Source organism: Pleurodeles waltl, chromosome 8 (genome assembly GCF_031143425.1).
Source record: "Pleurodeles waltl isolate 20211129_DDA chromosome 8, aPleWal1.hap1.20221129, whole genome shotgun sequence".
Classification (NCBI taxonomy): Eukaryota; Metazoa; Chordata; class Amphibia; order Caudata; family Salamandridae; genus Pleurodeles; species Pleurodeles waltl.
Window position 1 is genome coordinate 412134462 of NC_090447.1, and position 26821 is coordinate 412161282.

Here is a 26821-nt window from a genome sequence, read left to right on the forward strand (position 1 = left end):
CACCTCTGGATCCATCTGTATGTAAATCGTTCTCATTGTATGAGTTTTTCTTACCTTCTCTGGGGCTTACATAACTCAGGCAATTGTGGACCTGACCTCCTCTGGTTTCACATGTATGGGAAAATTCAACCCAATCAATAACAAAACAACCATAATAACTGTAACTAAAACTCCTACACATATCTACCTAAAGTTACTCTTTTTGTTTCCACTAGACTTCATAAGTTCTGTAATTTCAGTCCAAAAAACAAAAAATAAAAATGAAAAATAAAAATGCACCAGCAAAATATGAACTGTATCTTTCAGTCTATTTTTATTTTTGAACAAAGCAAATATCAAAAGTAGTCTCCTTTGTAAAATTCAAATTACTTACAAAATCATTCCTTGGTCTTTTAGAAAGGGTTTTCTCTAGCAAATGTTCAGAAAGCCTCTATTAAATGTTCAAATGTCTTTAATAAAAGCACAGCTCATAGTCACTAATAATCACATCCAAAAAATGTCTTTGTCCATCAAGCTGTAAGGAGATTTCAAAGATCAGCTCCATCACAATCACAAACTCAAGAAGGTAAAACTGGATTCGTATTGTTAAAGCAAAAGATTGCAAATTTGTTCTCCCGTTCATTTGTTGCAAAGTATGTACATTCCGGCAAGTGTATCTGACTACGTGCTCTCCTACTTTTTGATCTCTGGGTTACTTGACCCTCAGCATCACTGTCATTTGACTTAACATTTAAGCTTCTTCGCAAATGTTGGACGCACTTGTACAACTGGCACAGTTTGCTCACTTGGTCAGTTGTCTCTGGCTATGACTTTTCCTGCCACAACATCTGGTTCAGCATCTGAGCTTCCATGAATCAACTGATTCTGTCGCAACCCTTCTGTGCCAACCACTGCTGTTGGATCGCTCAGACCCCCCTCAGAGCGATGTTGGGCATTCCCAAAAGCTTGACCAACCTGATCTCTCTGACTTACTGAAACCGATCCTTCAGAGACAGGTGCTGTACTATCTAGGGGACCTGGAACTTTGCAAGTGTCGCTTGTATGTACCAAATTTGAGAGACTAGCACACTTCACAGCTGTTGTAGTGACCAACACTAGTTGGTGAGGCCCCATCAAAATCAGTTCCAAGCAGGATTTCCTTATGTGCTTCTTAACCATGACTCAGTCACCTGGATACAAGTCATGGCAGAGCTCCTGCTGTGGTTATGTGTTTGCTTCTCCAACTTGATGAGGCACAGAATGAACCACGTCAGCTAGACCTTTGCAATAATTCAGTACGAAGCCTTCTGCAATAGTTATAAGTGCGTTCGCAGGCACAGTTGGTAGTCTCACGGCTCTCCCCATGATGATTTCATGAGGTGACAAACCAGTTTTTCTGTCAGGAGTACTGTTCATACTCATCAAAACAAGAGGCAGTGCATCTGGCCATTTCAAAGTAGTGGATGCACATACTTTTGTGAGTCTAAATTTCAGAGTTCTCTTAACTTGCTCCACCAATCCAGAACCCTCAGGTCTGCAGCTGCAATATAGTCTCATCTAGTCAATGTGCCCAACTTGCAATGTCGCACATAACAATTTTAGTTTCACTGTTGAAGTGTGTCCCTCAGTCTGATTATAGAGAAGTCGGGAATCCATTGCATGGAATCACGTCTCTGAGCAACAACTTTGCTACTGTGAGACTGACATTTCTCATGGTCAGGTAAAAGTAAACCCAATGAGAGAAAATGCATACAGTGACCAAGATATATCTTAGTCCATTGCATACAAGAAGTGAAATAAAGTCCAAATGCATTCCGTTGAATGGTTTTCCTGATCAACCTACGTGACTCAGTGTGACTACTGTACGCTTCCTTACATTCATCTGCAGGCACATGACACACCTGTGACACAGAGCTTCTGCTATCAATATGAATCTGGGGTTACACCATGTCTGCCTAAAAGTTCCAATTATGTCATCATGACCCGTAGGAACCTGTCCATGATAATGTCTCGCCATGGGTGGTAACAGACTGTTTGGTAACACAGCTCTTCCATCACTTGAGACCCAAATATCATCCTCATTTCTTTTGACGCCTCCTGCTCCAATCCATGTTGTTCCTCCTCTGTTACTTCTTCCTGCAATCTTTTAACTTTTTTTAATTTTCTCCCAAATATCAACAGCAGTTAACAGAAAATGTTGTCTTGTCTCATCACTTGATTCATTATCCCATTCTCCATTAAAGGAAGCGCAGCTTAGGGCGCAGTAACTCACCACTTCATCTGCACACGTAATTCCAGTGTTACATAATCAATAGACTTGTGATATGCAGCACACTTCACAACTGCGATTCGAGCAGGCAACTGTAATACATTTAACAAGTTGTAAACTTTATCCCCATTCCTAGTAGGTGATTCAGAAGAGGTCATAAAGCCTCTCCGGGACCACAACTGACTGAAATCATGAACAACACTAAAGCCGCATTGACTATCACTGATAATCGTCACTTTCAGATCAGAAACACAGCATGCTTTTGTAAGAGCAACTAAATCTGCTGCTTGGGCAGAAAAGACTTCTCAATGACATGAGGCTTCGATCACACATGAGACTATGCAAACTACATAACCAGCCCTCAGGGTATCGTCTTTGTCTCTTCAACAGGAACCATCAACAAACATGATATAATCATTTTCAGTTAGGGGAATGTCTTAAATATCAGTTCTCAGCTTGGTGCATAGTTCAGTAACATGGAGGCAGTCTTGCTCAACCTCATCAGTACAATCATTTACATTTTCAACAGAGGCAGGTAATAGATCAGCAGGATTCAACACAGTGAAACACTTTAACTTGATATTGGGGGCGGCGAGGAAGACCTGTTCACTTCTGGTCAACAGCGCACTCGTGAGATGCTGGGTTTTGGTTCAGGTTAACACAATTTCTACCAACGGGGGCACACAAACATTGAAGGAAAGACCCATAACAATTCCTTTGCACAGTTCTCTGCTGATGCTCTCTCTGGCAACTGCCTTTGAACAAACAAGCACAACTGTAGCCACAGGATCAAGAGTGGCAGAAAAATAATCCACATGCTTGTTTGCATTTCCAAGCAACTGAGTCAAAACTGAGAGAGTGCATCCTTCCCTCTCACAGCAGTACAAAGAAAAACATTTGTTATAATCAGGCATTCCCAGAGTAGGGGCACAACGGAGATTTTCTCTCAGCTCTGTGAAGGCACGCTTGCAGTTGTCATTCAATGGTAGCACATCATATACTTCCTTGTGTGTCAGCCTCTGTAAAAGCTTGGCCAAAATGGAAAAGTTTGGAATCCACTGTTAGCAGTAGCCAATCATACCTAGGAACAGTCTGACTTCTTTCTGAGTGGTAGTGTTATTAATTTTCAGAATTGCTGAGATTATTTCTTGCAACACCTTCCTTACACCTTTTCCAATATGGTGACCCCGCTACAGGACTTCTTTCTTACAATACTTTAATTTAGTTGAGGAAACTTTATGTTTATGTCTCAATCCATAAGAGGCCCATAAAAAGGAGCAATCGAGGTCCATACAACAGGAGACATCAGAAGACAAGTTTTTTGTTTCCCCCCATATATATATTTGTTTTGTTGGCTGCCGCTAGATTATCGCTACTCCTTTTGGCCTGAGTCATCAGGGTAATAAGGGGGAAGTGACGATATAAAAGGGCCCATCCAAGTAGGTCACGATTCCTCATTCCCAGAATCATCATCATCATAACAGTCGGCATTTTCTGCCTCTTCAACTTCATCATCAATATCATCATCATATAAATCGTAGTAAAGCAAGTCTGAACTGTTGTCATGGGAAGGCACTTTAGTTTTGATGCAATATTCTGCTAGCGTGGTTGGGACCTTGACACCATCCTTCTCTGCTTCAGCTTTTGTAGCCAAAACTTGTTTTCTTATGATCTCTGCATATTCTTTGTCTTTTCCTTTACTGTCCCTCCATTTTCTAAACATGATTGAAGCATCCAGATTGGCTGGTGAGAAGGTGTTGGGCTCACTGAGCAACGATATTACACTTAGTAAGACGGTCCTGACGTTCTGTCTAGGGTTCCATATCTCAGATGGTAGCTCTCCACTTTGTGGATCATCTACAGGTGGATGAAGAATTGAAATGCAGAAATCTCCATTCTCGTAAATATTGGGATGCCACATTTTGGTCAGGAACCTGAAAGTTGGAGGTGAGTAAGGATAGTCCATAGGTAATTTAATGTGGGCCTTGAAGTAGCCCCCCTTGTAGAGAGTATTGGGGGCCCGAAGATCGCCACCTCCCAGTTATAGAGGTCTGACTCGTCCACCAGCGTGATCCTGAAACCTTCGACTGGATCCTCCTGCAGGGACTTGAGCTCCAGCATCAGGGCCTTCTGCAAACTGGTCACCTGCTGGTGTGCCATGCTAGCGCGAGGGCCGCAGAGAGCGGTAGGGGCTCTTCAGCTGATTTAGGAAGGTGGGGGGGTTCCTTACCCAGGTGTCTTTTGAAGGGTCACCTCCCCCCAAAGTAGAGCACAGTTCTTACTAGGAGTGTGCGAGGGGTACCCTCACCCTATAGTCACTGGCAGGCATCCCAGGTTGAGGGGTAGGGGGCGCTTGGTGGCCTCGCCACCCGGTTTCTTTTACTGGCGCTTCTTGGTCCGGGGGCCCGGGTTCAGTGACGCGGACGGGAGGGCAGCTGAGCCCCAGTGCGTGGCGCTGACAGCAGCCGGTGTCCGCGTGACACAGAGCGCGCTTGTGTGTGTCACAGAGGTACGCTGCGGTAGAGCTCCTGCGGGCTGTGTCTCTATTGTTTCACCGCACCTTCCCGGGCCCCGGGGAGCACCGGCACAGCGGCCTGCCGCCGCAGAGCCTGCCACTTTATGTCCATTCTCTGCTAAATGATTCAAAAGGGCAATTCTATCTCCCCTACAAGTCTCTTGTGCATTTGTATTGGACCAAGACCGAATGGTAAGGCATTTTAAGTGATGGACTTTCAGTATGCCCTTGTTAAACTCATCACCATGCTAAAACACCACTGTCAAACCAAAATGCAGAGAGAAACTGGCTCTCCGCATCCAACAGTATGGAAAAAGAATGCTTGGCAAAGGTCAATCATGGTGAACCACTCTGCTTCATTGGAATTCACTGCTGGATTAGGTACCATGGGACAAAATGAAACTAGTGTCTCATTCACTTTTCTAAGGTCCTGGACTATGCAGTATTTTCCACTGGGCTTCCTCAGTCCAATTATGGGAGAGTTACATGGATTTCCCATCATCTCTTTCAAAATATCCTGTTCAATTACCAAAATTATCAGGGAAGTAATTCCTGCAGTTGTCTCAGGTGTCATGTTCTATGGGGACATTTTTGGATACACTGCATTTGGTTTGACTGTTATTTTTAAAGGGTCATCTCTTTTATTGGGTCCTATTTCCTTTCCTGAAAAAATCCCAAACTTCAGCTGACAGTATCTTTAGGGTCCTCAGGCAAATAATTACATGTCAGTATTGGGCGTAATGTACCACTCGAATATTAATCTACAGCTTTACACGGTACATCCTCATCATTTGCTTGAATTTTTATTCAACAGGGTGTGCAGCTAATAGAACAATTTAACTTACACAACAGGTCATGTCCAAGCAAGCTCACAGGACTTGATTCACACACCACAAGCTGATGCTCATCTTCAAATGAGCCTATTTTACAGGGACAGATTCTGTTACTGGGGTGGATAATTGTTTATTTGTGATTCCTACAACCTGAATTGCCCTTCCTGAGAGGGGTAAATTTGGTTCTTCTGTGTCTTGACAGTGGAGCATGCAGATCCAGTGTTAACCAGAAATGACTCATGGTGACCCATTACATTACCACCCACACAAGGGCCACCCTGATCTACTTCAACGGAAGCACTTACCAAACAATCCTCTTCATCTAAACAATCCAATTGAATGATTTGTGAAAAATCCTCTCCATTCAAATTAGCAGGGGATACTGTGTTGTCAATACATGTCTGTCTACATATGCACCCTAATTCAAATTCTGCTGGGTAACATTTGTCTGTTGTTGAGCCACCATTGTTTGTGGTATCTGCATCTGCTGTCTTTGGGGCATATTTACATTTTGCACTGAGGGTCTTTGGACTTTCTGTATTTAAACGTGATTGTTACCTTGTACCTGCATTACTCTTCCATTTTGCATCTGATTATTGTTTACAGTAAGAGGACACTCGTAAGAGGACACTCCTTCTTCCAATGTCCCAAATTTCTACATGTGTGACACAGATTAGTTATTTTCGAAGTCTGGACATCAACAACTCCACTCTGGTCTACCTGACCACCATGTGCTCTACCTCTCGGCTGGAAAACATTTGTTCCCTATTGTTGTACTCCTTGCATACTACCAATATTCTTTACCAACTGTAGGCTCTGACAAGCTTTCTTTTCAGCCTTTAATTGCATCAACGTCACTTTCTATGTCAACTTTTTCTGCTTCAATTCCAATTCATCTCTGCAGTATTTGGCATACCGCAGGGTTTGGTCCATTGGCTTGTTCTGCCAACAAATCAAATGCTGCTGTCTCATGGCACTTATGTCTGGTTTCAGTCCCTGAACAAATCTGAACACAAAATGACTCATATCTTTAGTTGAAAGCCTGCAACAATCACTCATAATAAGAATGTATGGACTTTTTAGATTCCTAATTCATCCTGTCAGTCCTCAGCCCAGCATAAAGAATGGATCTCCACTGAGACTCTCTTCACAATCCAAGAAAGAAAGGAAAAGAAAGCTGCAGTCAATACCAGCTGAACAGACAAAGTAAAAGCAAAAGCTCAAAGAAATACACCATAACCAACACAGAAGCAAGGAGAAGCTTAAGAGCAGACACGCAAAGATTCATGAATGGCCTTGCCACAGAATCCCAGGAAGCAACAATTCATGGAAACTTGAAAGAACTCTAGGATATAACAAGGACAGATACAGCAAGCTAGAAAGACATTATAAAGACAAAGCTGGGAAGACCATCATGGGTACCGGAGGCCAACAACCAAGATGGATGGAGCACATTGAAGAACTGCTGAACCAGCCCATGCTGCACTGTCCACTAGGCATGTAGCCAGCTGACAAGGACCAACAATCAACTACAGCACACCAACCATGGAGGAAATATGCCAACCCATCAAACATCTGAGAAATGAGAATACATCAGGACCTAGCAAGACTCCTACAAAAACACTGACTGCAGACATTGAAACATCAGTTAGACATGCTCAACACCATGTTTGGAGGGATCTGGGAAGTGGAAAATGTACCATCAGACTGGAAGGAGGGACATCTCATGAAGATCTCATAGAAACAGGACCTCAGTAATTGTGAAAACTACAGAAAGGTGACTCTTATATCAACCCCAGGCAAAGTGTTCAACAGAGTCATCCTGAACAGAATGAAGGAACAGGTTGACGCTTGGTTGAGAGTTCAGAAAATTGACTTCCACAATGACAGATCCTGCACAGACCAGATTGCAACACTTCACATTATCATTGAGCAGTCAATAGAATGGAATTCCCTCCCCCCATGTCAATCTCATAGACAATGAGAAGGCACTGGGAAGTGTGGATGGAGAGACCCTTTGGAAATTCATTTACCACTACAGTGTGCCAGATAAACTTGTAAGACTCATCAGGCAGATAGCCTATGAAGGACAACTCATGGAAGCCTTCCAATTGAGGACTGTATCTTCCCGTGTTGTTTGCTCCTGCCTTTTCTCTTCCTGATGGCTATAGATTGAATCATGAAGAAATCCACAACAAGGAGAAGAAATGGGATCTAGTGGACACCCTGGACTTCACAGACGATCTGGCCCTACTCTCTCTTACCCATCTCCAGATGCAACAGAAAACTGACAATGTGGCAGCCACGTCAGCACAACTTAGTCTCAGCATCCACAAAGGAAAAACTGAAATCCTGACTTTGAACATGGCCAGCACAACTGCAGTTACTCTTGCAGGTGATGCACTGGAAGAGGTTGAGGCCTTCGCCAACCTTTGCAGTGTCACAGACAAGTTGGGTAGCACAGACGTAGATGTCAAGGCAAGAATTGGCAAAGCAAGGACTGCCTTCATTGTGCTAAAGAAGATCTTGTGCGCAAAGGACCTAAAACTGCAAATCAAATCATTAACATTTATAAAGCGCGCTACTCACCTGTGCGGGTCTCAAGGCGCGGTCAAACCAAGGTCAGACTTATTAACACCAACGTAAAATTGGTTCTTCTGTCTGGAGCAGAAACATGGAGGACAACAGTGGCCACCACCAACAAAGTCCACACCTTCATCAACACCTGTCTGAGAAACACCCTCCAAATCCACTGGCCAAACACAAGCAGCAACAACGACCTATGGCAGCATCTCCCTGTTCATGAAGAAATCATGAAAAGACGCTGTCCCTAGATATGTCACATCCTCCAGAAGCCCACATCACACAACACCAGGCAAGCCCTGACCTGGAGCCCCCAAGAGAAAACAAAAGAAGAAGGCCAAGAAACACATGGAGCTGAGGCCTCGAGGCTGACTGCAAGGAGATGTGCTACAACAGTGGTCACATTGAAAGAAACACCCAGGACAGAGATGGCTGGAGAGTCCTGTTTTTTCGACTGCACCCCAGGAGGTGTAACAGGCATAAGTATAGTAAGTAAGTTAGAGGTGACTAATAAGTATCACCAAAGACGTTTTAGGCTTGACAAAAGGTATTTTGCTTGGTTGAAATGGCAGTTTACGACTCAATACCTGGGCTGCAGTGGTAGACCTGGCAACATGCTTTATTGGGATTCTCTAGTGGGTGGCACAATGAGTGCAGCACCACACTAGTAACATTTATTTTACTGGCCCTTGGTGGAGGGATTGCTATTCACTGCGAGTAAGAACGTGGGTTGTTAGTTGACTGGGTATGAGACCTAGCCAAGCAGCAATCACAATCCTTGCCATTGTGAGGCACAAGCTAATCATAAGTTAACCTGTGCACAAGCCTTAGATACCTGGGTACAGAGCAGTCAGTCTTAACTTAGAGGCAATGTGCAAATTATTTGTGAAACACTTTAAACAGTAATAAAGTGAAAACATTACACAAACAGGATCCCTGGCTAAGAAAAATAGAGTATTTTTAATAAATAAAACAAGACCAAAAGGAAAAATGTCCAATCATTAGAACTGGGCATATGTAATTTTAAAGATTTCACTGAAAATAGTGCCACCAAGCACAAAGAGCCAATTGTGGACATCTGATTGTGCCGGACCAGGACAAAGTCACATGTATAAGTCGAGTACAATGGATTGTGGGCTAGCTGCAGGCACCCAGTTAGGCCCGTTGAATAAAGCACCTTAAATCCTGGTTTGCTGAGCATTGCGGGGTTCTGTGTTGAACATACATTATGCAACCAAAGCAATGCATCAGTTTTAAATTGCAGAAAGGCTGTGATGTGAAGGCCTGCATCATTGTTGAGGATCCCGTTGATGGGGCTGCGAAGCTAAGTCCGGCATTGAGAATGCGTTGCTCAATCAGGGTGACATGTCGATTCTAAGGCGCTGAGAGGCTACAATGTGGAGTCTGGCATAATTGTCAAGGTTGCTATCGATGATGGATGCAAGGACTGTGCCTAGGATGCATTGCACAGTTGCAGTTCAATTGAGGCTGCAGACTGCAATCGAGGTCTTTACGATGGGGTGAACCATGTAGCAGCAGTGAAGAATTGATTCTCCTCTGGGTTACATCGCACAGCAGATGAGATGTGTCAGTTCTACAGGATCCACACTGGCTGGCAGAGAACTTTAGGTCCATTTCCAAGGGTCCAGGACTGGGGTGGAACCGCTTGACAAAGTAGACTCATAGACGTCAGAGTCCAGGTGATGGGGTCAAAGTTATTGGAGCCGTCTCTCTCAGAGGCTCAAGTCAGGAGGTCAGCGAAATAGCCCTTAGAGTCATTCTGGGGTCCTGGTTTCAACAGATGTGGGTCTTGTCCTTCCCTCCTAGGAAAGAGGGCAACATGCAGCAGGTCAGGAGGGCAACATTCCTTCAGAGCAGAAGTCCAGCATAGCAGCAGAGTTTCCGCAGCACCGCAGTCATTTTTCCATGCAGAATATCCACAGGTCCACAAGAGTATGGAAGAGTTGATGTCTGAGATCCAATATTTATACCCAGTTATGCCTTTGAAGTGGGGAGAAGCTTCTAGAGGTTTGCCTTAGAAATCCCCACGCATCTTGCCTTCTTTCTTCTGGCTCTATACTAACTACAGAGTGTATGCAGCCCTGGCAAATCCAGGCACACCTAAGCCTTCTATTGTTTGTAGTTTCCTAGGAGGAATACACAAAGCCCAACTGCCAACTAAACCCAGCCACTTGGCCCAGAGACAGGCTGACAACACCAAATAGCTAAGGCAGGAAAATGTAAATTTTCTAAAAGTGGCTTTTTCAAAATTGTAATTTAAAATCTGACGTTGTCATAAATTAGGCTTTTTCATTACAATTCCAAAGACACCAAACATGAACTGGTCACCTGTTCCCATTGGTAAATTACAGCTTATCAAATCTAATAAGATAACTCCAATGTATCTTTTGGGAGAGGTAAGCCTTGCTGTATTGAAAAACAAAATTAACAGTTTTTTACTAACAGGACATGCAAAACTTAAAAGTACATGACCTAATTTAAAAAAGTAATAATAATCTGCACCCTGCCTTTGGGGCTGTCCAGGGCCTACTCTAGGAGTCACTAATATGCAATAAAAAGGAAGGTTTGGTTCTGGCAGAATATTTATTTTGTCAGGTAGAAAAGGCTGTTTAAAACTGCACACGCAGGCTGCAATGATAGACCTGAGATATGTTGAAAGTGTTACTTAGGTGAGTGGTACAAAGCTGATAAATAGGCTGCAATAATAGACCTGAGACATGTTGATTAATTAAGTGGGTGGTACAATTAGTGCTGAAAGCTCACTATCAGCATTTAATTTACAGGCTTTGGGCACAGGTAGTTTAACTTCACTAAGGACTTTGAAGCAAATTAAATATGCTGATTGGGTATAAACCAATTCTTCCATGTTTTTAAGGAGAAACAACAAGCATTTTAGCACTGGCTAGCAGTGGTAAAGTGCACAGAGCCCCAAACTTAGCAAAAACTGCTAGATGCTGGGCGTTCAAGGCCCCTCCCCGAATACACCCGTGGAGAATGGGGATGGATTGGTGTGCTCAAATGAAACTATCTGCTTACCAAGCAAGGGGTTGTGAAAGCAAATACCATAAGATATGGGACGTGTGGCTGGGCGCTACTCGCCCAAGAACATTTTAACTTACTCAAATGCTGCATGGACCTGTTCATCTGGGAGTCTGCAATCGAATGTGCTAATTTGATAATGAAATGTGCCTTCTACCTTGCAACTTGGGTTTCTGTTTATAAATCAATAAAAGTTGGTTATCAAAAAACCTAGAAAAAGAAAAGTCAGCAAACAGGAGGGCTGAAGGTAAAAATGTGGGAGGTAAACCACACCAAGGGTGCCTGGTCTAGTATTAGTGAAATAGAAGTAATTTAAATGTGCCAATTAGGTGTAGGCCAATTTTACCATTTTTACAAAGGACAGCATAAGCACTTTATCACTGCTTAGCATGGGTAAAGTGTGCAGAGTCCTATGGCCAACCAAAACAGGCTTAGAAAAACTAGGCAAAAATCTGGTGGGACACCCCTCTAAAGATGGCCATTACAGCAACCGTAATATAATAACAGACATGTTGAGGTGCTAATAATATACAAAAATATTTCTGGACACATAGGGGGCCATTATGACCCCGGCAGTAGGTGGTAATATGGCGGTACATACCGCCACATTATGACATTAGTGGGTTGGCTGCAGCCAACCACCCAATTTACCATTCCTACCGCCATAGCGGTAGCAGCCGCCAGGCCGGAGATAACAATCTGCAGCCCGGCAGCCGCTATAGGACCGCCAGCAGAATTATGAGCCAGTCTACCACCATGGTTTTCGTCATGAAAACCATGGCGGCAGGCCCTACCAGTGACAGTGAATCCCTTCCCTGTCACTGGTAGGAGGTTCACCCAGCCCCCTAAACAATCCGCAGATGCCCCCCACCCACCCTCCATCCATGCTCCCCCTTCCCATCTCCCACCCCTTATACATGCACAAACTCGCAGACACACTCCACGCATACACCCACTCACTCACACTGGCATACATGCATTCATTCACACATACATCCATTCATGCTCAAACCCATCCGTACACACATTCACACTGACATGCAGGCATGCATTCACATTTCCATTCTTACACGCATTCACACACATGCATACACCCAGCACACAAGACTACACCCACAGACGCACTCACACACACACACACACTCACATTCATGCACACAACTCCACCCACACACACAACACCCTCCACCCCCTCACCTGTCGGAAGCCCAACTTACCTGCATCCAGCTGGTCTTCCGTCAGGGAACGGGACAGGGCACTGCTACCGCCTGCTGTGCCCGCCAGCAGAATACCACCAGGCCCTATCTATCGTGTGCCATGATACGGCTGGCGGTGGTCTACTGGCGTGGTGGTGCTGCTGGTAGCAGTGCCATCTTACCACCATTAGACCAGTATGCCCACGGCCGGATTTCCACCCTTCTTATGGCGGAAGTCCGGCTGTGGTGATAGTCTGGCAAATGGATGGTAGTCACACTGACGGTCTTTTGGCGACCGTCACCGCGGCGGTAGGCGGCTTATACCACCAATGTCTTAATGTGGGCCATAGTATTTTTTGTTATGGTGATGAAGTGTTTTTTTATGCTCTATTATTGCACTGTACTAATGTTGTGTAATACTGTGACCGTTGTGTTGCATTATAGTTTGATGTTATTTGTTGTGACATCATGTTCTTTGTGTTGTTATTTTGCTGTGTGTTATATTAATGTGTTGTGTTCTGTAGTGATGTGTATTTACTAAGAGATGTCAGCAAATGTTGCTACATTTCCATCCAAATCTGGACAGTCAAAGAAATGTGAGCAAATAACCTCACACTATGTAAATATAAGACAGAAAAGGGGGTATGTATTGGGAATAGATTAAGACCACAGGTAATGTCATTACAATGAGTGCATTATTCTTCATTGGAGTTCTAAATATATCAGCAATATTTATTTAAACAGTTTCCTCAAAGTTTATATGTTTCCAATGGATTCACAAGCATGAATTTATATATACATAGTTAGAAATGAGATCCCTAGTTGTCAGAGGCATGCATCCTGTCCAAGTAGGGACCACCACTCTGGTCAGGGAAAGCCAGACACACCCTAAATTAACCTGTGCACACCCTCTCCTAGCTTGACACGGAGCAGTCAGTCTTAATTTAAGATGCTATGTGTGAAGTATTTGTGAAACTCAAAAAATACAGTAACTTAGTGAAAACCCCACAAAAATGCTTCACACGAGTTTCGAAAAATAAACGATATTTATCTGCTTGAAACAAGACCACAATGACAAAAATACAGTGTACTTTTCACTTAAAATAAGACCAAAACGATACGAATTCAATCACTACTTTTCAAGTTATTTACAATTTCACTCATTATGGTAAACCAAGAGCCAGCAGCATTCACATTTGAATGCTCCTTTGCCAATGTGAGGCAAAACAGTGTTTAAGAGGCACTCTGGGAACATTTAGTGCAGGTCTCATCATGAATGGCAGAGAGGGGTGCTCATGAATATGCACTGGCTGCGAGCACACCAGTCAGCAACTAGGACCTCGCAGGTCCTGTCTTGTTCGTCACAGTACTGGACTCCGGCTGCAATAGCAGGGGTATCGATGTCCTGATCGGAGCACCGAACACGAGAATCTCCCCAAGCTGGGAAGTAGGCCTGTGATGACTGCACTGGACTGGTGCGCGGTTGTAGAAACAGCTGTGGCAAGACAAAGGGATGCAGTGATTTTTTCTTTTAGGTGCCCCTTCCTTTGTGGGTTGTTGTGAATGGCAATGTTGGTGTGTAGCACAGCCTCAAGTGAAGTGGGCAGGCTGGGGGAAGCCATTGTTAACCAAGGCCACATTGGAGCCACACTGGGGCACCACCAGCAGGCTTCCTTTGGTGCTGCAGCGTCTGCTGAGTCACTGAGATGGCAGTTTTGATTGGTGCTTTACAGGATCATTGTTAGCTTGAGATTTGTGGGTTAAATGGTGGTATGCTAGATCACTGTAAGTCCATTCTGCCAGTCGAGGGAGACTGAAGTCTGTTATGGCCCTGATGCTTTATAAACAGGGGGCAAACCAACAAGCCCTTGGAGTTATTTTAGGTTTTGAGAGGTTATAGAGTAGGTTCAGTCCTTTTTTACTGCAAAAGACAGCAGGCCAGCACATCAGAGCAAGTTGCAAAGTGGCAGTTCCTCCTGGCAGTACAGCAATCAGCAGACAGCAGGCCCACACTACAGAGAAGGTGGCAAAGTGGCAGTCCCCTCCTGGCTGCTCAGCTTCTCTTCTTGGAAGAGTCTTCTAAGGACCCAGAGGTGAACTGAATTGGGGGTGTCAGGGTTCCAGTACTTATACCCAAATGTGACTTTGAAGTGGGGGAGACATCAAAGAGGCCTACTGAGTGGGTGGCACAATCAGTGCTGCAAGCCTGCCAGCAGCATTTAAATTACTGGCCCTGGGTTCATATAGTGCACTTTACAACTGACGTATAAGTAAATTAAATACGCCAATTGTAGATAAGCCAATGTTACCATGTTTAGAGTACAGAGCATATGCCCTTTACCACTGGTTAGCAATGGTAAAATGCACAGAATCCTAATGTCAGCAGAAATGAAGTCAGCAAAGCGGGAGATCAGGAGGCAAAAAGTCAGAGGAAACCATGCTAAGGATGGCAGATCTAAAGTATATTACAGATATACATCTTGTTTCACATAAATGAAACAACATAAAAAAATTATTGTCATGTTTTTATTACTTGTCTCTCACACAAAAACAATATTATGGGTCTTTATCTTATTATTTCATCCACCCAGAGGTAATTGCAGTACAAAGTCATGTTTGGTATTTGAAGATTTGTAATTTAAAACTCTTAGATGTTGAATTCGGATTTTAAGTCACAATTCAGAGAATGCATTTCTAGAAAGTTGTCATTTTCCGTTTCTGGGTCACATGACTAGGGGTGGTTGTCGGGTGGCCTTCCTTTATTCATCCCAGAAAGAATCAGAATAGAGGGGATGGCTGTTGGCAGGATAAGCCATCTATTGTAGGAGGGCTCACTTGCACTTCAACGGCACAGTCGCAGCTTAGCCACAGAGTTTCACACTAGTCTACTGTGACCCCAGACAATCTGGGGTTAGGGCAGGAAGAAAGGAAATTCCAGACACATTTGTGGCGGGAAAACTTTAGAAGCTTCCACTACTTCAAAAGCTGGCATCAGGTATAAATATTGGACCCTAAGACCCATCTCTTCAGTACACACTTGGACCTGTGGAAACTACAGAAGAAGGATACCTTGATTGCCTGCTGCTTGGGGGCTTCCCTGCTTTCTAAGAAGGACTAATGAACCTGCACTCATTATCCCCGGCTGAAGTGATTCCAAAAAACAAATAACTGACCTCCTATCCTGAGCAACAAAGACACAACAAGCTCCAGAGGACTCCCTGCAACTGCCCAGCTGACTTGCTGCACTGACTTGCCTGTACCTACAACTGGATCTGCCTGAGCCTTGCTTGCCTCTGCTGGAGTGAGTTCCAGATCTCCAAGAGATGCCACTCAGGTTGTGGACCCTCGAAGTGGCATCAGTGGAAATCCTCCTTGAGGAAAAGGAGAATTCCTGAAGAAATGGGGCCTCATTACAAGTTTGGCGGTCATGAGACCGCCAAGCTTGTGGTGGAGGCCATACCGCTGTGGCTGTGGTGGCCAAACTGCCAAATTATGACTTTGGCAGGCGGACTCGCCTGAAGATCATCATCCCAGCCAGGATCATGGTGGTGGCGCTTGTAATCAGCTATGGTGGCACTGAACTCAGTGCAACCTGGTTGATTACAACCCCATTTTACATCAGCCTTTTCATGACAGGTACCCCTCCATGAAAAGGCTGGTGGAAAGCCAGTGCTGGGGGCCATGGGGGAGTCTCTGCACTGCCTATGCCCATGGTATGGACAGTGCAGAGGCCCCCATGCCCAACAATGTTGGAATTTGCACTGTCTGCAGTGCACATTCGTAGGGTGCTGGAGTGTTAAGATATCAGCCTCGGCTCGAGGCCGATATCCTGACACTGTTCCCACCGGTAAGGCCGGTGGGAATGCGTATTGCAATGTTCCCTCCGGTCAGCCCGGCAGGAACATTGTAAAATGTTGAGGGGGGACGTCACCGTCTTGCCCGTGGAATCCTCCGTGTGAGCTTGGCGGTCCTGTGGTGGGACAGCCAAACTCATAATGAGGCACTTGGACTCTTTGAGAGTGGGAATGAGCCTTTTTGTTCCAAGTTCTTGCCAGCCACGCTGACTACCAATGTGAAGCTCCGGCAAACTGCGATCTGCACTTCGTGCTACAGCATCAACAGCCCATGGTGACCGCAAACGCGAAGCTCCAGCAACAACTGTCAGGATCTTCGTGCCACAGTGACGACCATCCATGATGTCTAGCCTGCTCTTTGAGCTACAGCGAAGACCATGCATGACACTCTGCCCGCTCCTCACAGCCTCTTCCACAACAAACAGAATTCTTTGCGCTGGACATTTCAAGGTAACTTTTTTCATCTTGACAAATATGTTCCCTGTATCTGGACCATGCTCCATCTAGGTGGGTGGATTTGGCGGGGTGAATTCCATGAAATCCACAGAATTACATTAAAATTCTGTGATATTCAGTGGGATTATGTGACGTGGGAGTGGGATTTAACATTATTTTCTTAGCGCAAATGTACCCTCACATCCAAAAATAGGTGCTAGGTGTATTTTGTGCTAAGAAAATAGCGCTACCAAATACCACTAAGCACCCTGCAAACCTTGCAGTAATTAAAACTTTTAATCACTTCAAAGCTTTTAAGGACACTGCCGTAGAGTGGTATGCAGTGGTTTCTAAACTTTAGAAATCACTCCATATCACTTTTCAGTGCACACCCATTGATGCCCTTACATACTTTTCAGAGTGATCACTGCAGAGTATTGCACGCTTTGAGGGGTATGCACTGCTGTGCAATGGTTTCCAAACACTCTAAAAGTACGTTAACTGGAACATAAAATTACGTTTCCAAAGAAAAACGATGAAAATGGCACTATAAAAATACACACCTAAAATTAAAAACCATTGCTAAATTCACTTACAAAATACATAACATTTGCAAACATTTAAAAATAATATGGACATTCTAGCATAATCCCAATCAGTCGGCGGTATTGACCAGCCACACATTTCTAAAATTGATTTTACAAACCAATATTGCCAATATTAAATACATCCCCACATAGATAAAGCAAATGCACAAAAAACTTTACATGGTGCACCTAATGATAATTGCCAAATGTACTTTATGTCAAGTATACATTGTAGTACCAAAGTGACCAGGTGATCACCTTTAATAAACCAATGCGTTCAAAACAGAGTGGTGGGAGACGCACTCTGAAAATTCTCTCAGAGGCAGTATTAAACATCCCCATAAACTGGTAATTGAAAAATGAGAAAGACATATTTAATTTGGAAGATGTATCCAAATAACTACTGTGAGAAATTAGGTTGCTGGTTGGTGAGGTAGAGAACCCCTATCCAAACACAGCCACAATCTATATCAGGATGAACTACATAAAGTCACTAAATCAACCTTTGCCTAACCCTCTGGTAGCTTGACACAAAAGAAGTCAGGCTTAACCTAGAGGCAGTGTATAAAGTATTTATGCAGCACACAAACAGTAATAAAGTGAAAACACAAAACAAGAAAAATCTCACACCAACTAAGAAAAGTAGAGTCAATTTAATTAATTATTTGACAATAAAACAATTAAAAATCCAATCAGTAAACCCAAATAATCAATTTCAAAGATTTAAGGTAAGTAGAGCACCTAAAAGTACAAAGTATAACTCAGGGCTATCTGTTCATGCAAGACCAGGTGAAAGTTGCAAGTTCAGACCAACCACGACGGAGTTAGGGCTGGGCAGAATTTTTTTGGTAATTCAGTGTTACTGTTGTAATGCAGAATTACTGACAAAATCTGCCTCTCTGCTGGCAGAATTAATCTGCAGTGGTTGGTTTTTAAACAGGGCTAGAAAAAAGACTAGTCCCTCTATGTTTAAAAGAACAGTTTTGATCTGCAGTGGCTTTTTAAACACAGAGGGAATTCCCCCAGTTTTAGCCCTGTTTAGAAACATAATTGATGGCCGGGGAGGGAGTTAGATTAGATGCGCCAGCAAGCGTCACCCTTTGATGTATGTGGGACTACAAGGAGACACTCCCCTGAACCAGGGGCTACTTGCCCTATAATTACAGGGCCTCCCCTGTTAAGCAATCCACGAGTAGGCCCGTCTTATTACATATATTCAGCCACCTCCTGCTGAGGTAGGCCCTCCCTTTTCAATACCTGACACTTTAGTGCATGAACCTAGGGATCCAGGCCCTGACGAATGCCCCAGACCTCCTTTGGCTCTAGTTAGTGGGCAGAAACATGTTGGCCAGTGAATTATTGGTGACTCTTCAAGTCATTATTCTATAGAAGTGTCCTGTTGTGTTTTTAATCTCACCAACAATCACCGCAAATAAAGGTGTAATATTACACAGGCGATTTTAGACTTTCTGTAGTACAAATTGATCCCGATATTATCCAGATAAACTTTATCTCTGCACTCCCTCCAAGTCCTTTTAACAACGATGTTGAGTTTGTCCAGGTGTTACTATCCTACCTGGATGGAGGTAGATGGTCATATGATGAAGCATGACACTATATAGTGTGTGAGACCACCTAGTCCGTAAGGAGAAATTCCCCTTAGCCCCTTCTGACCACCACATTCAGCACACGAACAGGTCCCGAACCGCAGGAGACACAGACGGTCCAGGACAATTTAACTTCATTTTGTAACTACGTGACACCCCATACTCCATGTGTTTTTTGTTTGCCTATGACATTACACCATCGTTACCCTTCTTGGAGCGATATTGTAGATAGTGCCAACAGATCTTTGTACCCATTTTTATCACCCCCCACGGGGAGCTATGGTTTTAAAGAAGGAGCCACAGATGTTTGTCCTTTTGTAATATGGATCGCACCAGTGCTAATTATGTGTGGTCCCAAGGGTTGGGTGACCAGATTATAAAGAGCAAAAAAACCATGACAGGCATAAAAGCAGGACTAAAGCCTTAAACCTTACTTCTGTGTCTGACCTGTCCTGATTTTTGTCTAGCCCTGTAATATATATATATATATATATATATATATATATATATATATATATATACATATATATATGTTTCACAGCAGTTCCTCCGAATATTATTTAGAAGAATGTTCGGACAGCAAATTGAAGTCCAAAAATACTTTAATACCAAATGCCTCCTCACACACAACGCGTTTCAGCCGTAGCCTTGTTCACGTAGTTCGCTACACATATTAAATACCAATACTAAACATAAAACACAAACAAAGGACTACACAAGGCAAATGCTTGCAATCCACAGGAAACACGGGTGCCATTTTTAAATGTCCAGGTATGCATATTGTATTATATGCGCCTTGTATAGATACATACGTCAAGATAATATTTATATATATATTTGAAGATGCAATTAATACAATTCATAATGCTAATCAAATAGCATAAGTTAAATCATAACCTCAATACTATACTTGCTACCTGGATCACTCAATTGCATCGCCTATCCATATAATAGTAAAATACCAATAAATCCATTACTCAACATCAACATTATTATGACATACCCCTTATCTCATGCTAACATGTGAGCAAACCCAAATCCAACACATCTACATATAAAATTATATGACCCATAAAGTGCAAAAATTACTTAAAAATATTACATACAAATTATAGCCAGCAACTCATTTCAACCCAAATGTACATTCATTTCTTCACTTGAGTTGAGACCCACAGGGCTCAGGGTGTTGAGCCTCATTATCATCTTGGATTCTAAGATCCTCATTTTTCTCTCTCTATTGCCACCCCAAGCGGTAGACTTAATCTGATCAATGACCACAAAACTAAGCATCCGTTCATCCCCATTATGTTTCTCATGGAAATGTCTTGCTACCGGATAATTCCAATCACAAATGCGAATGGCTTTAATATGCTCCAAAACCCTTTTCTTAGTTTTGTGTATTGTACTGCCCACATATAATTTCTTACATGGGCATCTCAAACAATATATACAAAAATCTGTGTTGCAATTGTAATGACCTCGAATTTGATTGGTCCTATGTCCATTATCACCAATTACTTCAAAGCAATTATCACTATAACTACAAGCCTTACAGTGTTTACAACAGAAAAACCCAGCCGGTTAACTGATGCTAGTACACTCTCATGACCACTTGTGACCATATTATGACTCAAATCTTCACTTAGTGATCTACTCTTACGAAAAGTGACCAGGGGCATATTGGATATAACATTGCTTAAGATAGAATCTGTGTGTAAAATGTGCCAACTCTTTGGCGAATAAATTGCAAAATTCTGGAAAATTCTCGATTTTTCACGGATACTTTCCATGGCGACCAAAAAGTATTTTATATCCATAATTGAACCCTAAAGCACACCTATATCACATCCCTGGGTGAAGGTACCCTGAACCCTTATGCCACATTCTATTTGGAATTACACCCCGGGGACCGTGTCCTGTGAAATAAAACGGTGGCTGCAACTTTCAAGTAATGTTGCTGTCAGCCAATTACAGCGCTTCTTTTCACATGTGTATTTGTGAAAATTCGTGAATTTTCACAAAATATTTGTAGCCAGAGATATACAGATTTAGTTTCCCTTTAATATCTCAAAAACTACTGAATGGATTTACTCCAAATAAGCAAAAGATCAATCTGCATACCAAAAGCTAGTTTTCAGCCAAATTTAGTGTAATTCTGGTCAGTGGTTCGGGCTATAGACATTACTTTTTTCACCTTCCCCTTTTCTCAGCCCCCACTTGATGGATTACCTCAAAACGTTACGTGCCTAACAAGAATCACAATGACACTTTTTTGTTAAATTTAGTGAAGATTTATCAAAAGGGGCCAAAAAATGCTTTTTCTATGGAAACATGGTCAGAACTACCTACTGGCGACTGTCACTCATCTGGAGCAGCATGCATGCAGCTGACGTCAACCTGTCCTGCTTGAACAGATAAATGATTGAATGAGAGTATATTTTTAAATTAGTCTTTGCATGATTACATGAACTTTGTCCCAAAAATTAGGACATGTATTTAAAATGATGACAAGTGTCGGGACACCGGGACAGTTCTCTGAAAACCCTACCCAAGGGGCATGCCCTCATTAGTATGGGGTGTGGCCACGTGGGCATGGTCCCATGCAAATCATGGAATACTTCACTTTTAAGGCATGGTTGCAGAGGCAAAGTGGCCACCACAAGTTGAACTAACTGTGTGCTATATGCAATCAGTGTCTCTGCCAAGGCCTCCCCTCCGGAGTAGAAATTTCGGGGCCCAGGGACCATCCAGACCTCCCTGTACCTTCTGAAACGTTGGCAGGTCACAACCGTTAGCGAAAGACAGGCCGGCCACATCAAATAGCGAGCCCGCTTTCAATGATGCACTAGTCCTAGAACAGCACATTTCTTGTAAAAGGGTTCACTGTTTTGAGCTGTACCCGGTGAACACATTTAAAGGTTCGGAGGGGCACAGACCGGTCAGTGCATCCTATTTTTAATACAGACACTAAAGTATACATCTAAGAATATATAATTCCTAATGCACAGTGTTAGCATTACTGATGTCATGTATCATTTGTTTCTGCTGACATTATTGCTTATTGTTTATGGTACTGAGCACTGGCACTTATTTTTGAGGGCCGGGGCTTATTCTTCTGCCTCAAGCATTTACTGCGAGCAAAAACACATAGGAAAGACGAAGGAAGGGAAAAATGAAAAAGCGTCACAAAGGTAGAAAGGAGAAATCTGCCAGAGTGAGCTGAAGGGGCAGGGAATGGCTGTAAATGGATCAAAGAGGCGCAAGATGGCTTCAGGATTACGCTGCCTCAGTATTTCATGCTCGCACATTTAATTGCAGCAGCTGCGGGTTTAAGAAGAGAACTTGGGGCACTGGCACGTTTTTATTTACAAATTAAGCACTGGTCATTGGCCTCCCTCTCCTCGTCTGATCCCGGTGTAACTGTTCCTGCTGCGCCATTGATAGCTCTGTCCCTGGCAATGTGATTCTAGCACGGCTACTCCTTCTGCAGCAGAAATACTGCGCAAATCTGATAAATAGTTGACAAAAACGTCTACTCAAAAGCAATTTTCTAGCACAGCCAGAATGCTGGAGAAAGTTGTCATTTTTACTGTCAGTCGGATATTTAAGCGCAAGGGATGAACATGTCCTTGCACAATGCCTGATCTTCTACTGCAGTTCCCACCACCTTCACCTCATAATTGCAAAACTGCTTAGTGCCGCAAGAAGTGGGCCTTGGAAGTTTCAGACTGCAACAAGGACTGGGAAAAGTTCAGCAACACCGGCGGACGCTGTGACTTTTACAGATGTGTTTCTTGTTTGCAAGGCGGCCACAGGGCTAATACTTGCTAGCTTTATGAAATTTTCCATCGTTGTGGTCAAGACCTCTATCAACTTAGCCCTGGTGTAGTGTTAATTCCAGAGACAAAACGTTCACACGAGTGTCAATTACAGTAATCTTTTTGACCTTTTTCTGTTTTTAAGTCTTTGGACAATGGAGGCAAGTATATGGAATGAATTCCATTATTTGTGAGAAAGGTCTTCGACCTTCTATTAAATTTTAGCAAAACCTTCCCCTTTTTGAAACAATTTGAAGAATGCTGTGCAACAAAGTGTGTGATTTTTTTGTTCTTAAAATGACGGTCAACAAAAGGTTTGCTGTGTTAAAATTGTCCTCGCCCCAGCGTTTAGGTATAGGCAGAGTTGTAAAAAGATTTTTTTCACCATAGTGTGTGCAGTTTTTAAATGGTAGTGATGTAGCACAAATTTTAGTACTGTCCATGAGGTCACAGTGATAATCTATAGGTGACAATATGTGTATGTTGTTAGTAAAAGTACTAATAGTTTTGTTGGAAAGTGGTGCACTGAAAGCCATAATATTGTGCATTCACTGTAGGTCATCAGACAAAAGTGTTGTGGTACAGCCTTTAAACTTCATGTTTAATGAATTTGTTTCTATGTTATATTTCATGATGTTAATTAGCAATAAGCACTAAATTGTTAATGATTTTCATGTAAGAAGTATTTTAAAAGTAAATATGCAAATGTAGAAAAGGTAGTTCTGTACTATAGTTACATGAAAGGGTTAACAGTTATTTTCTTTTAGATCTATTGTAATATGAACACTGACTAAGCTTAAAAATATTGAAGCAGTAATTTTGAATGTTATATGTGCATTAATGAACATGCTGTTTTAATTCATTTTGCTTAGCCTAAGTGAGGCCTACAAAACCCTATTTTTGAAAGTGCAGTAAATGTTTAGTCATTCCTGCTTAAGTGAACTTTTCTTTCAAACTTTATTCTCATGAGAATGTTAGCTTGGAAATAGATACTCTTTTGTTTTAAAATTAGTGAGCCTGAGAAACTAACCTTGAGAACAGTACATTCAGAAACTGTGGAATGGACTATGTATACAATTGTTTCAACCCGCATGGATGAGTTAAGATTGATGCTTTTCATATGTCGATGGTGAGAATCTTCACTGATGTTACAGTCTATGTCACATGACTGGCTTCCATTGGACAATTACATCTCTTGCGCCATGTGGAGTGATGGATGGATCATCCTGCTCAATTAACTTTAATATACAGTTTTCCAGTTGTACTTTGTTCAGTCATTCCCACTCTTCACTACTTGCCGAACCCCTTGGACTCTGAGAAGTACAATCCTCTCTACCATTGCCCCTTTGAAATGCTTTGCTGAGACTTAGAGATTTTCCCAAGGCCCAGAGAAGAAGACTCTTGATCAAGCTTCTAAAATGCTGATGCCTTCACTTTTTACACACTTTTTGCCAACCTTAGTCACCTGTTTCCCCAGAGTTCCTTTTTCCAAATTCGCTTTGTCCTTTTTTTGGTTTTTGCCTTTTTGCACAGATGTGTTTAACCCATCACATATCAACATGGACTTGCTCATTTGTAGGGTCACCCCTTCCCTAGGTTACTAAATTGAGGAATTTAGATAGCTAAATAATGAACATAATTAGGCAGTGTTTGTTTCCTCCCTTTCAAATTTTCCTATTGCTCTTATGTGTTGGATTGGCTGAGTGTTTAGTCTTTTTCTTTGTTTGAACTTCTTTAGGAGGTTTGGATAGCCTATCATGTTTTTGTACCTTTACAGTCTTGTCTTGCGAATTATCTATGTTACTCTGAGCCTTAATCTGTAATAAAACAAACCCTTGGACTTAATTCCAGCTTGGAGAATTCCTTGTGTGGTCACATTGGTCATACTTTCATTTAAAATTGACAGTTGTGAAGTTGTGATGCTCTTGTCTCCACACCCTTATGCTGGATGAAAAGATTTATCAACCTTGTCCAAAGTGTAATCCTGTAAAGGTAAATGCTTCAGCAAATCTGGAAGCAGAGTATGGTTTCTCCCACGAGAGGGTGGGGGAGACATAGGTAGGCATAGTGTTAGGGAAGTAGAAATTTTGCCTTGCGACCTGCCTACACCAAATTATCCCGGCCCAAATACTTTCCAATGGTTACTTCTGAAGATTTGTGAAGTTCCAGAATTGTTCCTTCACAGAGGGAAATCAGTATTAATAGGGTTTGCGCTTGCATTGCTTTTGGCCTGAGATTGTGGTGGAGTATGATGTCGTAAAGTCTTTTGCAGAGTCTTCACACTTGTGTGGTTGTGGCGCTTAATGCTAAAAAGTGGTTGTTGTTAAACGTGTCCACCATGTTCTAAGATCCTGGGAAAATGACCAAACGTAGAAAACAATTAGTTAATTTATTGTCTGCAGTGAGGTGCTTGGCATGAGACGTCATCAAGAGTGCCAATAGTTTTCCTTGAGTGAGTGTGGTTTTGGTTGGTATTAATTGAATCCTGAGTGCACATGGAGGATCTGTATCAACCGAAGTGAGATTTGCTGGTCGAGTCTCATTCATGTGTAATTGTGAAAGCTATAGTCGGAAAGCATACCTCTGTACTGCTTTGAAGTGTTTGGTTACCCTGTCCTGTAGTGAGCAAACAGATTGTTGGTTTTTGCTCACAACATTTTTATTAGGTTTGTATGAAAGGTAACTGTGTGAGAGAAATCGTAAAGGAGGTGAGTTGCTGCGAGGAGTAAGATTGACCTCATAGTGTGTCACGCTGGTGTAGGTCGTTTGGTGTGAAGTCGCCCTGATATTGACAGATAGTACCACATTGCTATTGGTTGAGAACATGAAAAAGAGGATGGAAATTACTTCCTGATTAGAACAAAAAAGTTACTGGGATTTATTGAATTTGATTGAAAATGAAGTTCTTTAAAGCATTAAAAAGTGCATTGAGAGGAAATTAATTTATTCCGGTAAGAAAGGGTATAAAGCCCCCACCCACCTTACTTCAGGTCATTATGTTATGTACGAAAAAGGTCTTCATGCATGTTTGTGCCTTAAACAGTGGAACAAAATAACAAAGAAAGAAGGTGCATGAGCATTTCCCCGTTATGGAACTTTTAATATAAGAATTCTTGAAAACCTGAGGTGACTACTTTATGAGATGTAACTACCTCCGAGACCTGCACAATTTGAAGTGCTTAACACTTGTGAGCACATAGTTTGTCAAAAACTGAAAGACAAGTTTGAGAATAGAATGCAGAGAGCATTAAAGACATTTGCCAAGGCAAGATGGGATGATTAGCAGAAAGCGTGAAGTGCAGAGATAATTGAGGGAACTAGATTATATCCAGCTATTACCAGTGAAGAAGAAAGCACTAAACCAAAGACTAAGAAAAGGACAGACAAAACAGAACAGACAACAGGTACAGACAAAAAGGCTGTGACATATTAGAGTGATTCCAATGATGAATTTATAAATCAGATATTGCTAAATCGTCTGTGTTGGACTTTTGGCCATACGCATGGTCATCCCTAGTCTTTTTGCCTCCTTCCTCCTGGTTTTTCTGACCTCTCGCTGTTGGCTCTAGGACTCTGAGCACTTTATCACTGCTGACCAGTGCTAAAGTGCAGGTGCTCTCCCATCTAAAGTTGGTATGATTGGCTTATACCTAATTGGCATATTTAATTTACCTATAAGTCCCTTGTACAGTGGTATCTCTATACCCAGGGCCTGTAAATTAAATACTACTAGTGGGCCTGCAGCGCTGCTTGCGCCACCCACTGAAGTAGACTTTCAAACCTGTCTCAGGCCTGCTAGCGCAGGGCCTGTGTGCGCAGTTTTCTGCCACAGGGACCTGGCATCTAAATTTACTTGCCAGGCCCAGAACTCCCCTTTTACTACATGTAAGTCACCCCTAAGGTACGCCGTATCCAGCCCTATGGGCAGGGTGCCATGTATGTAGAAAGGCAGGACATGTGCCATATTGCATGGCCTGTCCTAGTAGTGACAAACAGCCTAACTTAGTGTCTCACTGCTGTGAGTGCTGCCTTCTCATAGGATTGCATTAGAAATGCCCTGCATTATGTGTAAGGGGTATTGTATG

General features: G+C 42.6%; 1 protein-coding gene and 1 pseudogene across 1 annotated transcript in view; one reads left to right on the top strand and one right to left on the bottom strand.

Annotated features, from left to right (window-relative positions):
- Positions 1–26821, top strand: part of LOC138249990 (gamma-aminobutyric acid receptor subunit gamma-3) — a 1617745-nt gene that overhangs the window by 134220 nt on the left and 1456704 nt on the right. The window lies entirely within an intron of this gene.
- LOC138249109 (ubiquitin-conjugating enzyme E2 R2 pseudogene) lies at positions 3584–4408 on the bottom strand (annotated as a pseudogene).